This window comes from Eumetopias jubatus, unplaced genomic scaffold (genome assembly GCF_037043125.1).
Source record: "Eumetopias jubatus isolate StellerSeaLion01/CBP00866 unplaced genomic scaffold, mEumJub1_p1.0 scaffold_14, whole genome shotgun sequence".
Taxonomy (NCBI): domain Eukaryota; kingdom Metazoa; phylum Chordata; class Mammalia; order Carnivora; family Otariidae; genus Eumetopias; species Eumetopias jubatus.
The window spans coordinates 68904444-68916887 of NW_028274820.1; the positions used below are offsets into that span (position 1 = coordinate 68904444).

The 12444-nt window shown below is 38.1% G+C and overlaps 1 non-coding gene across 1 annotated transcript; it reads right to left on the reverse strand.

The window, feature by feature from the left end:
- Positions 1-7644: 7644 nt before the first annotated feature.
- Positions 7645-7743, reverse strand: LOC114210709 (small nucleolar RNA SNORD116). Its single transcript, XR_003609569.1, has one exon. It is a non-coding gene; the product is annotated as a small nucleolar RNA SNORD116 (small nucleolar RNA).
- Positions 7744-12444: the final 4701 nt, after the last annotated feature.

The window sequence follows — 12444 nt, forward strand, 5'->3', positions numbered from 1 at the left end:
GGATCATGACCTAAGCTGAAAGCAGATGCTTAGCCGACTGAGCCACCCAGGTGTCACTACATGTAGCCATTTATATTATGACAAAGGTGACACTGAATGTAGGGAGAAAAGTGTGAGTTTTTCTAGAAATTCGTAAATCCAATAAATTAGATATCTATATGAAAGAAATGAATATTTACTTTCTATGTCACATAATGGATACAGTCAAATTCCAGTTAAATATAAAATAAAAACAATAAGACTTCTAGAGGAAAATTTTAGAGAATATTTTATAGCATTAATATCATCTCAAAAGCACAAAGTACAAACCATATATGTATATGAGTTAGAATATACAAACAATTCTTACAAATAAGAAAATGAAAGACATCCAAGTAGAAAAATGGAAAAAATATTTGAACAAACATTTCTCAAAGACTCAAATTATTATAAACATATGAAAAGATACTTCAATCTCATTAGTAATCAATGAAATTCAAATTAAAACCAAAATAAGATAGTACTCCACACCCATCAGAATGGTTGAAATTTAAAAGATAAGCAGTACTAATTTTGATGAGAAAGTAGAGCAATGGGAACTCTTACACACTAAAATAATATGTCCTTTGAAAAATTGCTTGGCGGAATGTAAATACCACTTGACTAGCAATTCTATTCTGCACCCAATATATAGACACCAAAAGACTTATTCAGGAATATTTGTAGCAGGATACTTGGTCATAGCCCCAAATTGAAAACAACTTAAATGTCCATCAACAGTAGAATGGATAAATAAATTGTGATATAATCACACAAGGAAATACTAATCATCAGTGAGAATGAATGTCTACTGTTTAATGAAACAACATGGATAAATCTCAAAAACTTGATATTAAGTAAAAACATCCAGATACAAAAAGAGTTTTCATTATCATATAATGAAGTCCTGAAGCAGGAAGTACTAATCAATGGTGATGGAAGTTAAGGTAATTGTTACCTTTGGGGAAGGAAGTGTACTGATTAGGTGGGATCATGGAGATAGCTTGGGGTCCTGTTACTGTCCTATTTCTTGATCTGTGATTTGGCTATATAGGTGTGTTCAGTTCGTAAAAATTCACTGAGCGGTAAACTTGTGTATGTCATTCCTAGATGAAATTTTACATTAAAAAAATAATGCTTTGGCTTAGAGCAACATCCTTTTAAGAGCTACTTGGTGACGGATAGAGGACCATATATAGAATGTGATTCTAATTCCCTTTCTCATCTTATTCCTTTCTTTTGCTCTGGAAGTAGAAACTTATTTATTTTCCCCCTCCATTACCAGAAATGTGGCAAGTTCAGAATAGATGGTGGCTTCTTTTCTCAGGATTAATTTATCTTTCTGAGAATCACCCAGATTGATGTCTCTGGATGTATACCGAATGCCCACGGGAAAATCAAGTATCAAAATGAAAAAAGGCAGAAAATGAACTAGTTTCTTTTTACTTTGTACCTTTTAAGAATGTAAATGTGAATCAGAAAGTTTTAGAGGTTGAATCTTCTAAGAGTGGCAAAGGGGAAGACTAATAACAGTGGGAATGCCAATACTTCAAGACTTTCAAGAGTGTGTGTAAATAGCCGGAGAAGATATCAAGGGAAAAGAAAGGAAGAAGATAAAGTATTCTGAGATTTGGTTTCTCCAGCACTGAAACTGCAAGCAGATGTAAGGACAAATTTTCATTTTTTTCTAGGGGAATCATGTTCTCCACAGTGACTCTGTGACAGATTTTGTATCCCATTTCTATTTGAAATAATCACCTCATAAGGCCTTTGCTGGTATTGTAACTTGCTTGATGCTCTATTGTGTGTAGCCTGCAACCTGGCAGGAGCACGACAGGGGCAGAAAGTCCGGGCGGAAAGGGTCTCTGAGCCAGAAAGGAGCAAACCCGGAGAGAGTGGGTAGGAATGAATAATTTTCCTGCTATCACCTTATAATCATTTACATTACTGTCATTCTGCCTTTCTGTATTTTTGGCCTTTTAAAAAATTTTTTTACATTGTAGGAAAAATAAATTATATCTTATTCTGTTCTGCAGTGATTGCAATATGATAAATGCACCAAAAAGCAGCTATTGAGTTTGGGACAGGACTAGGGTGACCAGGCATCCAGGTTTGCCTGTCTATTGAGTGGTTCTATTTACTATCAAAATTGTTCCAGTTTGTCCAATACGTTATATGTTCACCCTAGATCAACATCATTGATTTTGAAAGGGGACTTAAGGACTCGATGGGTGATTGTATTGCTTAATCAAGGAGGAAATAAGCTATATTTTAATGCTGAAGAAATCCTTTCCTAAGAAGTAACAATCCGCTTGCCTTAACAGTAAAATGTAGAGGCTTTTTACTGAAGTAATAGATGCATGTAAACATGTTCTTTCACATAAACTCTAAGACTATATACATATAGAAATTTACAGCTGTTGGCACTCAGCAAAGGGAAGCCACTTTTACATCAAGTCTACATAAGATTTATATGATGATGGATATTTTAGAGAGTAAAGAGAGAAAATTTATGAAAATCAAATGGCAAGCTGGAAGAAGAGACTTTCAGAAGTTCGGTATTATTTTGTTAATTTATGAAACTCCACTTATTACCTCTCTGTTAACTTGTTTGATCCAGTAAATAATTTGAGTTTCACCTCTGTGGGCTGACTCTGCAAAACTATTGAATGTTCTCAGACAAGACTTGACTACTGTTGCATGTCTTGGCTTTATTTACATCTTGATTTTTCATCAGAAATCAAAATAGAACACCATCTATAAACTATTTGTACAGAAATAATAGCAATTACAACTAGGAGATGCTTCTCCTCCCTAGTTTTTATCCTCCCAGCCCCATATTCTCTACTCCCCTTAAGTATTCTGCTTTGGGGTTTTATTCAACAGCTGTTAATTATTTCCTGTGTTCACCTATAGTATAATGGGAATTCATGTGTGTGCCAGTTCCCCGAGGGACTCAGAGCAAGACAGTGTACGACATTGCCTTTTGACGTGGAGGAGGAAGGCGCAGGCCCTGATTGTTATCGTGGGTTGGGCTAAATTTTAAGCAACTGCCTGTATTTGTCCTTTTCTTCTCCCTGAGCTGAGTGGTCTCTTTGCTAAAAAGGAATTTTTGTGTTCAAGAAGAGTTTCAACTTTTTATTAGAGCTGGAGTCCTCTGTGTTTTATGCTCATTTGGAGGGAAGAAGTCTCCTCGTTGAGCACACACAGATACCCTGCACACATACATTCATGTACATACACAGACTCCAAACATTTGCCTTGTAAAAACGTAAGAAGTAAACAGACTTTTGGTGCTTAAATATCCATTTTTGTTCAAGAACTCCTCTGATGTCTTATTGAATGACACCCTTATTTCAGTATTATTGTGACACTGTAAATTACTGCCAGTCTAGCTTGTTGTGTGTGTAAACCAGAAGCCAAGTCCAAAAGGAGAAGGGAGCAACATCTGCAGCTGTAGCTAGCTAACCTTTTCAGTATTCCCCGTCTCCAAGTGCCCCTTCCTGGTCTCGGGCAGGGATGTCAACTGAAACCACTGTCTCATTGGCCTCCCACACGTGTAACTCTACTCTTCGTCTGGCCTGACCAAGATGGGGAAAACAAGGCAAAACAAGGTGGAAGTTTTAGATACAAACTTTTAATAAGAAACTTAGGGAAAAGAAAACACAGAAAAGCATGGAAATGGATGAGTCCACCGATGAATGGGAAAGATCTCACCTTTTTACTCTTTACCAAAGGTGGTCACAAAGGGGCTGGGCAGGCAGAGCTCACATGACTGACAGTCCTGGTTTCTTCATTGGCCATAACTCATCATCTTCGAGAAATTCTGGCTGGGGACACACCTCCAGCCCTTTTCCCAATCTTTGAACTTTACTTGACCTTCTTTATTTTCCTTTTCTATCCATTGTTACCTAACTTAGTGGGGAAAACGGAAATCACAGAGACAGGCACCTTCCCAGAAAGATCCCCTTTCCTCTTCCAATGAAGACCTCAGAGCCATCTATTCGTAATCTTTAAATTAAAGCATGTTTATTGAAAGAAATATAGAAATCAACTGTTTAAAGAAAATAACAATTCACCTTCTAGAAATCACCATTCTTAGTATTTTAAAATATTTCTTTGTAACATAATGATCACTTTCCAGGTCAATAAATATTATTCAAATATATTATTTAAATGACTTTTCATTCTATTATGATGTTTATAATTTAATGGATAATTGTTAAACATTAATATTATTTTTAATTTTTGACTTTTAGATGACACGATAAATGTCCTCCCATAGAAGTCTTTGCACTTTGGAGACACACTAGCTAGGATATTCCAGAAAGGCTATGCCAATTCCATTTCCACTAGTAAGTATAAGATAGCTTCATCCTGCCACATCTTTAGCAGAACTTACAATTTTTAACTATATATTTTCCAATTTGATAGGTAGAGAATGTGTATCCCCGTGCTGAGGGAAAACATTTTGAACAAAACTCTACTGACTGGTTGTTTACTTTATGAATTTCTTATTTTTGTTCTGTGCTCGTTTAAAAAAAAATAGAGTCCAGTGTATTGTTTAGCCCTGAATATATGGTTCACTTCTTTTATTAGTTTTTTTCTTCCTTCTTTCCTCTCGTCCTTTCCTTTTATCCTTTCTTCCTTCTTTCCTTCCTGCCTTTCTCTCTTTCTCTTTCTTTAAGGTAAACAGATTTCATTGGAAATACTTTTAAAAATAACATTAAACAAGTAGTGCTTCCAAAATGAAAAGATTTTCTGTTGATTTGATTTACAATTTGGAGTAGGTATATGGTGCTTGTTACTCTTAAGAAACAAAATATTTCCACTTTAAGGTGTAAAAGAAAGAAAGAGGTTGAAATTTAAAAATGAGTTATGTTTTTCTTTTAAAACACTTGGTTCCCTGGGGCACCTGGGTGGCTCAGTAGGTTAAGCGTCTGCCTTCAGCTTGGGTCATGATCCCAAGGATCGCTACTGAGCCTCCTTCCCCCTCCCTCCCCCCACAAGTTCGTGCTCTGTCTCTCTCTCTCTCTCTCCCTCTCTTGCTCTGTACTCTCTCTCTCAAATAAATTTTGAAATTAAAAAAAAAACTTAAAAAAAAAAAGTAAGGAGAAAACAAAAGAAAAGTACAAGCCCAATAAGGATCTTCACTTCGTGTTTGAGAAATCTAAGCCTCGGGAAGTGTAAGTAACTTTTCCAAATGTCCTTACTAATAAAATAGGTGATTTTTGAAAACAGTAGCCTATGGTGGATGGTGCATCAAAGAAGAAATTTGCAGGCTGGACTGCATCTCCTTGTCTTCTATATTATGCTATGGAGTATAAATGTCATTGCTTGTATCCTATTCAATAATGCAGGCACTGCTGAATCTAGGTACTATATTAATTCAGCATAAATCAAAGCAGGCAGAAAAGAAAGGGAAAAATAATCTCTCTATTATAAAAACTATTAGATCTACTATCAGGGAACAGGAAACCAAGTGTTTTATTTTTTTAAGATTTTATTTATTTATTTATTTAAGAGAGAGCGAGCATGAGGGGGAGGGGCAGAGGGAGAGGGAAAAGCAGACTCTCCACCGAGCAGGGAGCCCTTTGTGGGGCTCGATCCCAGGACACCGGGATCATGACCCGAGCCGAAGGCAGACGCTTAACCGAGTGATCTGCTCAGGCATCCCTCCCCTAACTTTTTAATAGAGCTGTAGGCTCACATGCACTTGTAGGAAATAATGCAGAGTGACCCTGTATACCTTTCTCCCAATGGCAACACCTGGCATAACTAGCACAATCTCACAACCAGGAAATTGCCCTTGGTCCAATGCACTGACTTCATTCAATTTGCACCAGGTTTTCAGGCCTGCCTCTGTGTGTGTGTGTGTGTGTGTGTGTGTGTGTGTGTGTGTGTGTGTGTGCGCGCGCTGGCAGTTTTCTCATTGCCTGGAACCTACTTACCCCATGGTAGGTCCTCAACAACTGTTTAGTAACAAGTCTTGTCTACTCAGTCTTTCCTCTCTCTTTTCTTGAAAGAAGAACTTCTTTGATGGCTTGTCACAGTTAAAATGATGATTTGTTCAGTGGTGCTGAACTCACACTTAATCTCTTTTTTGCCTCCAGGCATTTGCAGGGGGAAGCTCAGATTTTAGTGGCAGAGCCAGGCAATGACCCAAACCTGAATCATCTGACTCATTCCATTACACTTGTTTCCCAAGCTTGTTAGAATGTAGGAATCATCTGGGGCAGCACGTCTCACACTTCTATGTATGTACAAATACCTTGGGGGAGCTTATTAAATTACAGATCTTGATTTGGCAGGTCTGGAGCGGAGGCTGTTAATCTGCATTTCTAACAAGTTTTAGGTGATGCTGATGTTGCTGGTATACCAACAATAACTTATGTAGCAAGAATCTTAGATAGTTGCTGAAAATGCAGATTTCCGGGGCTTTTTTCTCAAGATTCTTGAGCAGGAGGACTAGAGTGGAGTCTGGGAATTTGTTTTTTTATCTAATACCCTAACCAATTCTTAGTATAAATTACTTTTGGCAAACCCTGAATATCTTTTATACCACCTCCATGAATTCTTCTGGTTCCTTTTAAGTATACAAATATTGTTTACCTTCATATTACCTTACCTTGGCTTGGTTTTTGTCTTTTGAAGGCCAAAAATCCAGAAGGAAAATCAGCCTCTTTTACTGAAAGTTTAGTTCAACTCATAAGAGCTTTAAGGTATTAAAATATTTTCAGTGCCATTCCATTTGACACACAAAGATTTTTATCAGTGCTTTAAAAAGTCTTCCTAAACCTGTATATAACAGCTCTTTTCCTGATCTAAATAAATAACACATTGGACTTGCAACCAGAAATTTCTTATCATCTCTGAATTTACTCTTTCCAGGTCCAGATAAAAAATAGTGCTTAATCCCCCAAAGATATAGACAGTTATGTGAGCTGGTAGTGTTGATAAAAGAGAATCATGGCCAGACAGGAATGGCTGGTTTCAACTGTTAAAGTTGAAGCTGTATAAGTCATCAAATAACATGGGAATTGGAAAATATCATTATGAGCAACTTATGTGAACCCCTAATGTTTTAAATTAGCCATGAAATGTGACTTGCTTTGTAATATTTTGGAGCTTCTAAAGATCCCAGCTTTTAAATCAAAATGTTCCTCTTTGGCAGCAACAACAGCAGGCCTACAAAATAATTTACAGCCATTTACTTTGTTAGTTATCCCTTTTAAACAACCCTTGAGGGGAGGAAAACATTATTAATCCCCATTTTATGGATGAGGGGATTGAGGTATTAAGATGACTCAGCTTTGATTTAGCGCACACTTGGCATTTCTTCATCCCAGTCCAAGGCCCTCTCATCTTTACTTAGGTCAGCATGCCTGCTCTTATTATTTTGGCTTATCTTCATGAAGAACGTGGCCTCAATTTCCAAGTTAACGTAAACCACTTAGAAAAATTGGGGCAAATTTAGCAGCATTGCTTTCTCACACTGATGGACTAAGTTCAGTTTTGCAGGGCTATTTGTTTTTTGTTGATGCCATTTGTAACTTTTGTACATCTTCATTGAGGAGTTCATACTGTAGGACTACCCTTTTAGAGGAGTTGACTTCATTCATTTTCAATAATCAAGTAAAAGAGAAAAGACATTGTAATTTTTTTTTCCTCACTCATTTTGTTCCAATTTCCAAGGAATGCATATGTGGGAGTCATCATTCGATCAGGAGACATGGTAAATTCTGAGTTGAAGTATGTATCTGTACATTGTAAGCGATGCTGGAAAATTTCCTTAAACAGTTTACTTCAGTGTTACATACAGTTATTTAAAAAAATCTTCCCTGTAACCTTGTGTATTCTGCTAAGCACATCTTAAAAGATGAGGTCACTGATGCTCACTGAGAAAGCTAAAGAGATTCTCTAGGGCAGAGGCAGGAATGGAGCTGCTTCAATTCTCTTCCGGTAGCAAAAGAAGTCATTGAAAGTAACACAGTGGTCATCAACCCTCCTCCTGGGCTGAATACATATTTTACTGACGTCATTTACATATTGTTGCTCAAAGCATAGTATCCATCAGAATCACCTCAAATTCCTGGTTAAAGGCAAGATAACTTTAGCTACTGAAAGAAAGTTGGAGGAGGCAGTCTCAGAATCTGCACTTTAACAAGCTTTTCAAGTGATGTGCATGCTTCCTAAGATCTGAGATCCACCGCATCGGGTAAGAGGTTTGATTTGCCTTTGTCATAGACGCTATTCTATTGCTTAGGGAAATGGTTTGCAGTGTATGGCTAACTGGCATTGCGTTGTTTCTCTACCGAGTGAACTTTCTTCTCTCTGCGAGTTTCAATTACTTTCTCACTAAAATAGCTTACATCTGGCAAAACTATCCAGGTTAGCAAGATGCCTGGATGTTCCCGAAACCTTCTCTCACCTAACATCTTGACCCATGTAGGTGGACTCCTTTAAAGGAAACTTTGCAGCTCAGGTTAAACAGCAGGGTCTGTCCTTAGATTTATTCCTCCTGCTGGACTTACAGGCGGTGGGCAATGGTGACAGAACACCTGGGCTTCCTATAGAGCCTGCAGCAATTTTTCTTGGCTAGGCAATTTGCTTTAACTGTCTACACCTTGATAACCTCTTTTTTCCCCAAGTGCTAAATTTGATATCTCCTTTAAACTGCATAAACATTGTAATGAATATAGAACTCAGCCATGCAATAACCTTGAGTGAATGGTGGCATGAAATGTAAAGGGTCACTCTGAGGTCTCCACTGGTTCCCTACATTCTGCCCTGTAGTACTAGTCCATGAGATTCAAGGAGATCATGTTCCAGTTACCTGGAGTGGAACACTAGGTGAGAAAACTTTGTAAGGTATAATGTATAAAGAGAAATAAAATGCAACGTTATTACCATCATTGTCAAGAAAAGTGATGTCAAATCAAGTTCTCTTGTTTAGGTTTGTTTGAAGGGGCAAAAGCAAGGCATTTTTTCAGGAGAAGAAAACCTAAAATACCAGATTCCATAGTTCTGAAATATTGCATGCTCATGTAATTTCCCCAGATTCTTACTTTTCTAAAATCTCTTTATACAGAAAACTATTTCTGCCATCTCTAGTTTCATTGTTGCGTGCTTATCCTTGACCATTAACCCAAACTGTAGACGTGGACTGGGGTGAGCCCCGGGCCAGCTGTATCAGAAACGCCCAGGGTTTTTGCTGAACCTAATGGGAGCTTAAGACCCTGCTGCAAATAATGCAATATATGTTAAGAAAAAAAAAAAGAAGAAGATAGCAGGAGGGGAAGAATGAAGGGGAGTAAGTCGGAGGGGGAGACGAACCATGAGAGACGATGGACTCTGAAAAACAAACAGGGTTCTAGAGGGAAGGGGGGTGGGGGGATGGGTTAGCCTGGTGATGGGTATTAAAGAGGGCACATTCTGCATGGAGCACTGGGTGTTATGCACAAACAATGAATCATGGAACACTACATCAAAAACTAATGATGTAATGTATGGTGATTAACATAACAATAAAAAATTATTAAAAAAAAAAAGACGCTGCTGCAAAGAAAGGAAGAAGGAAGAGGAAACTGGCATGACTGGCCAAGCTTCTCAACCTTCTTCAGTTTCTCTTCCATAAAATCAAAGCGGATTGTATCAGATTATCTTTAATGTAGTTACCAGCTCTAAAGCTAAGCCTCAGTGAAACCTTTCAGGAGGGGGAAGGGAAAGGAAGAGAAATATAAAATAGGAGAGATAAGAGGAGGAAGGAAAGAGAGGAGGGAGGAGAGGAAATAAGCAAATGTGTGGTTGAAAGAGCATCTCGCCAGTTACCTTGGCTGTGATTCTGTGATACTGAGCAAAGGAGTACCTAATGTGGTATTCAGAGGAATTAAAGAAATAAGCAAGCAACTAAATAAATCACAAAAATCATAACTGGTTTTCTCACAGTCAAAAGTGTTTTAATATCTACTTGGCCCTAGGTTAGAAGTTTCATGAATTATTCATGTATCCCCTTTAGGTACTACCTGTGGTTGATGGAGTTATGGGGCATCACTGATAAGGGCAGTGTCATGCTTGGCTTGTAGAAGCCAGTAAATTGAAGGTGGTTTATAGGAGGAATGTTGGAGGTGGCTGTGATAAATCTAAAAAGTTATTTCAGTTCATTTAAAAAGCCTCTGAAATATAAATAACAATTCCAGTGTGAATGGTAGGCACTTACCCTATCCAATTTCTTTGTTTGCTAATAACTGTGAAAGTTATCTCTCACCTGCAGAGTCAGAAAAGTTTATATGTAATGACACATGGACATTGTCTCTGCCAAAATGGAAGTTTCTTGACCACATCTTATTGTACTGATTCTACCCTCTAACTATTCTGTATTGGAGGGTAAATGACTATGGATATTTGACAAGATTTTAGGAGAAATCAATATGCATGTATTTACTGGCTGAGTTTAATTTTTAGAAGGGAAAAAATCTGCACTGAGAAGGCTAAAGCTTAGATTTATTTGTGTGCATCGAAGAACAGTTGGAAAGAAAGGTTTTTTTTTTTTTTTTTTTTTTTTTTTAAGTTCAGTCAGCCAGGGAGATCACTGGAGGGAGCTCTAACTTCACAACAAAACCAGAACTGAACTCTTTCTACTGTTCTCAAATTTTATCTATAGCCAAAGGACACACACCCCCCCTTAAAAGTCAATAATAAAAGGAAAAGCGTCTGGAAAAGAAAAATGTGTTTTGTGTTTTGGGGGCATCATATGCCACATTTACTGACAAATAAGACAGGACCATTATTCAGAACCAGCAATATTTAAACAAGTCAAAAATATAGGATTATATAGAATGAGAGCCACAATATACACTTTCTATGAAAAAAAATACTTTGAAAAGTATGCTTTATAACTGTCAACTTCTGCTCCCCCTTACAGCAATGTAGACCCACAGCGAACACCATTCTCCAGGCCAACCAGGCAGAATCTGGCGTTGGTGTTCACATAATTAGTATGACAAGCTCTTGGGTGCTATCTGTGGAGGGATACTTTGTACAGAGGTGTGTGGATGATGTCCTGGGCCCCTCCTTGGCAACATCACAACTGTGCCTCTGTCAAGTATGTGCAGGGCACCTCGTTTTCCAAAGGGTGAGTGGTGTGTTTGACAGCACCCTGGACTGGGGACCAGAATGCCTTGACTTCCTTCACTCCTGAACTCCTAACTATGTATGAGCCTTTGGACTTTTTTATCTTGATGTTGCTGGTAAAATAGAAATACGAAAAGGTTGATCTACATGATTTCTAAAATCTCTTCTACTTTTTAAACTATGATCAAGTTAAAATTGTTTATTTGCTTTTCAGTACTGACAATGGTATACATTCAGAGGGAGTGGTGTTTAGAATTCAGGCCTACCGTTTATTTTTTTTAGTGTGTGTGTGTGTGTGTGTGTGTAACCAATGGAGGTTTCCCTTTGTTATCCAAGTGCTCAGGGACAGGAGGGCAATGTTTCCTTTGGGATACCCAACGCTGATATAGCTCTAGCTTAATCCAGGCCTGCTGTTTAGAAACCCCCAAGATGCTGTGTCCCACTTAAAAAAAAAACTCACAAAGCATTTTCTAAGATTGCTCCCTATCCTCCTCCCATTACTTACCTGGTCTTTTGAAAGTTAACTCCAGCTAAGAAACAAATCTGTAGTAACCTTCTGAAAAATGTCTCTTTAGGAAGTTGAATATCTTCAGGATCTGGCCAGATTCCTGAGAGGAATTCCATTATGGCCTACTTAGGCCATGGAGCAGGGACTTCTGGCTGGGATTTGTTACGGTGTTACCTGAAGCCAGGTACATAATTTGCAGGTCCCAATGCAGAATGAAAATGCAGGGCGCCTGCTCAAAAATTAGGAATTTTCAGATAGTGACATCAGAGCATTAAACCAAGCACAGGGCACTTCTGAGCATGGGGCCGTGTGTGACCGCACAGGCCCCATGTCCCATGAAGCCAGTCCTGCCAGGAACGATGGGGTCCCTGGATTTAATCTGATAGACACACAGGACTGGATTTGACTCCAGAAGTATTACCCACAGGAAAAAGAAAAAAAAACACCTAATACAAATAAAACATGATAAAATAAAAACCAAGCCATTCCTGCCAGAGTATTTTTTTAAAAGGTGAGAAATTGTTTCAACAAAGAAGCTGTGATTGTGTTTAGGCCAAGTCCTTAAAAGGATAATTAGTTAAATAGTTTTGGAAGGAGCACCATGGAAAGAGGAGGTGTTGAAATCATATGATAATTTTATGCCAATTAAATTTTTCAGTCTGAGAAGATGTAATGGTTTCTTTCAAATAGTTTCAAGAAATTGGAAAGCCAGCTGGAGATATACACAGGGGCACCAAGACTGGCAAGCAATCTCTTGGAGGGGTTGGCAAAGCATAAGGAAGAGG